This window comes from Microtus ochrogaster, chromosome 4 (genome assembly GCF_000317375.1).
Source record: "Microtus ochrogaster isolate Prairie Vole_2 chromosome 4, MicOch1.0, whole genome shotgun sequence".
In the NCBI taxonomy this organism is placed as follows: domain Eukaryota; kingdom Metazoa; phylum Chordata; class Mammalia; order Rodentia; family Cricetidae; genus Microtus; species Microtus ochrogaster.
The window spans coordinates 6,007,625-6,011,334 of record NC_022011.1 but is presented as its reverse complement, the minus strand read 5'-3'; the positions used below and the strand labels follow the sequence as shown (position 1 = coordinate 6,011,334).

Below are 3,710 nucleotides of genomic sequence, written 5' to 3'. Positions count from 1 at the left end.
TATATGTATATACAGATAAATGCATATATATGTAATAAATTAGTGAGAAAAGAGGCCATGGCTGGGGGCTGGTGGCACACACCTTTAATCCCAGCACTCGGGAGGCAGAGGCAGGTGGATCTCTGTGAGTTCGAGGCCAGCCTGGTCTACAAGAGCTAGCTAATTTTCCAGGACTGTTACACAGAGAAACCCTGTCTTGGAAAAAAAAAAACAAAAAACAAACAAAACAAACAAACAAACAACCCCCACAAAAAAAGAAGCAAAGCATGCTTCAATGTTCTCTCATGCCCATTTCCTTAATCAGAACTTTTAGTATGGGCCTGAAATAGACTCCTCAGTGTCCTGAAGGGACGAAGTACAAATTCTGATTAGAACCTCCAGAAAGGGCTCCACCTGGTGGTGCAAGCCTATCATTCCAGCTACTCCCCAGGCTAAACTCCAAGTTTGGCCTGGATAACTTAAGGTAAGATTCATTAAAAGAGGAGGCGGGAGGGCAGATGTGAAGAACTGACTCTGTGGGTAGTGTTTGCCTACTACGTGGGAGGCTCTAAATCCGGTAGTACCAGCCAACCAAAACACAAGCCACAGTAAAACAAGGCCTTTATTTAGCACACACCTTTAATCCAAATCTTGGGAGAGAGAATCCGGTGGATCTTTGTAAATTGGAGGCCAGCCTGGTCTACAAAGCTGGTTCTAGACCAGCTAGGGCTACGTAGTGAGATTCTGCCTTAAAAAAAACAACAACAACAACAAAAAAGCCGGATGGTGGTGGCACACGCCTTTAATCCCAGCACTTGGGAGGCAGAGGCAGGCCGATCTCTGTGAGTTCAAGGCCAGCCTGGGCTACAAGAGCTAATTCCAGGACAGGCTCCAAAGCTACAGAGAAACTGTCTCAAAAAACTAAAAAAAAAAAAAAAAAACAAACAACAAAACAAAAAAACTCAACCAAAACTAAAACAAAAAACTTCTAGCCGGGCGATGGTGGCGCACGCCTTTAATCCCAGCACTCGGGAGGCAGAGGCAGGCGGATCTCTGTGAGTTCGAGACCAGCCTGGTCTACAGAGCTAGTTCTAGGACAGGCTCCAAAGCCACAGAGAAACCCTGTCTCGAAAAACAAAACAAAAAAAAAACAAAAAAAAAACTTCTAAACAACTGTCTTCTCGAAAGGCCTGAGGCTGAGGTATATGTCGTTCATAGAATATGACAGAAACACTTCTACTTTAGGCATGACTTTGGGTTCAGCCTTCCCCTCAGTTAGGCCACTGTGTCTTTCTTTCTGAAGACCCCATTTTTATTTTTTATTTTTTTTTATTTTTGTTTTTTTCGAGACAGGGTTTCTCTGTGGTTTTGGAGCCTGTCCTGGAACTAGCTCTTGTAGACCAGGCTGGTCTCGAACTCACAGAGATCCACCTGCCTCTGCCTCCCGAGTGCTGGGATTAAAGGCGTGCGCCACCACAGCCCGGCAGAAGACCCCATTTTTAGACCTTTGGGCTGTCTCTTATTTCACTTTGACTTTAAGTAAGGATTCTACTGGCTCACATATTTAGGAATGCTCCATTAAAACAATATTGATTGATTGGTTTTTTTGAGACAGGGTTTCTCTGTGTAACAGCTCTGGCTGTCCTGGAACTAGCTCTCGTAGACCAGGTTGGCCTTGAACTCACAGAGCTCCAAGGGCCTCTGCCTCCTGAGCGCTGGGATTAAAGGATTAAAGGCGTGAGCCACCACCACCTGGCATTAAAACAATTTATAAGGGGAAGGTGAGGACCGGCCTCTTCTGCTGTTAGGACCAGAAGGCATCGAGGGTACAGCTGTCGCTCTGGTCCTCTGCCCTTCCCAAGCTACCAACAAGTAAGTGGCAGCTGCCATTCTTCGTCACTTAACAGGCCAATGTAATTGCGAATTCGGAGTAGTGGTTAGTAACAGTTTAGATAAGAAGTTTTAGAAGGCCCATTCTAACTGTGAGGAAGGATGGCTAGGAGTTAAGTGTAATTTGGCAAAAGGGAGATAGAGAGACTTGGAATCTCGCATCGGCTAACAGATGGACGGGAAGGTATTTAGGAGGTGAGAATGACAGGATTAAAGCTTGTGATGAGTAAGGGGGCATCAAATTAACCCTAGTGTTTGGACTTGGGTCTCCTAGTGCCAGGCGGATCTTTTTTTAAAGGTTCATTTATTTTATGTAGACAGAGTTCTAATTGCGTATCTCTACACCAGGAGAGGGCGCTAGATCTCACTATAGATGAATGTGAGCCACAGTGTAGCTGCTGAGAATTGAACTCAGGACCTCTGAAAGAGCAGACACTGCTCTTAACCTCTGAGTCATCTCTCTAGCCCACTAGCGGGCTCTTTACTGGGTTGAAAGGAAGAGCAGGTTTGGAAAATAAGGTCAGGGCAAGTAGAACTAGAGTCCTTAAGGCCCTCAAGGCAGATGTCCAAAAGGTTGATAATAATGGTGCGGCGCTTAGAGGGGCCTGGAGGGAACGGAACAAAACTGGGGAGTAACCTATGCAAGAATGAACACTAAGGTCTTTTGGTTCTGGACTCTCAGGGCGTGGCGAGAAGGCAAGCTGGGGGGCATAAGTCCCACGTGACGGCCTGGTGGCGCACAGGCTGCTCAAATGCTACGCTAACCCCCAGGGGATAGAGTGCTGGCGGCCCCTCCCGGCCCCGCCTCCCTTTCTTCCTCTTTCCTGTTCATCTATTGGGTAATATCTATGTCCATTAAGGGCCCGCCTCCGAAAATAAGCCAATCAGGAATGGCGGGAGGGAGCTTTCTTCACGAGCTGGTTTCTCTTCAAGGGGCCTCTCCAGGGAAGTAAAACCCGGTCGCAGGCACCGAGGAACTGCGCGCAGCATCTGAGCTGAGAGCATCCGCCGAGTGCGGGCGGCGCAAGCTGGTGAGAAGAGGGCGAGGGTACGAGGTAAGGAAGGGGACTAGTAGGTGTGCGGACATCTTCCCCAGCCTGGCCTGCGGGCGCCTCAGGTGATGGGGCGGAGAGGGAGATGAGGTGAGAGGGCGGGACGAGCTGATCCCCGGTCGTGGTCACCCCACTCGCGCGCAAGCGCCACGTGGGCCCGCGCGCTAGTGGAGGAGTCGGCTGCTTAACCGGTTCCCTGCATCAGCTTCCTTAGTACTGGAACACCCGTGAGGTGGGCGTTGCAAACTAGATTCCTGTCTTACAGCTTAGAAAGCGGAGGGTCAGAACTCTAAACTGGAGCCCGGAGTTCTTAACTAGAACCTAGCCGCCCAGCTAAGAAATCAAGAGACGTCGTTTCTGCAGGGACACTAAATTCTGTCCCATCTGCTGCGAACGGTTTTCGTTGCGCACAGCTGCATGTCCTTTCTGCAGGGTCAAGGGGCGTCCGAGGCCATCTGCCTCTGACTGACCTCATCTGCCCCAAGTTCAGCCGGGTGGGTAAGGGACGATCCTCACTGGCTTTGGGAAATCAATTTAACAGTGCGTCTATACTCTTTGACCTACTGATTTTGGAAGTAAGGAAAAGGCGGCTACGAAGGCCATGCAATTTGGTATTTAATAAGTACCAGGTTAGTGGAAACCAACTCCAAATCTCCAGGAATTGTGAAACCATTGTCTTTCACACGGACGTCAGATTCAGTGTAGTTGACTGAACGATATAAAAACCTGTACAGAATGTACCCTGATGGTAAACTGTGCGCTCTCTCTCTCTCTCTCTCTCTCTCTCTC

General features: G+C 48.7%; 1 protein-coding gene across 1 annotated transcript in view; it reads left to right on the top strand.

Moving 5' to 3' along the window:
* Nucleotides 1-2,804: 2,804 nt before the first annotated feature.
* Nucleotides 2,805-3,710, top strand: part of Pdp2 (pyruvate dehyrogenase phosphatase catalytic subunit 2) — a 7,823-nt gene continuing 6,917 nt past the window's right edge. The window contains exon 1 of the mRNA XM_005345524.2: nucleotides 2,805-2,924. The gene's annotated coding sequence lies outside the window, so the exon portion shown is untranslated. The remainder of the gene's footprint in view (nucleotides 2,925-3,710) is intronic.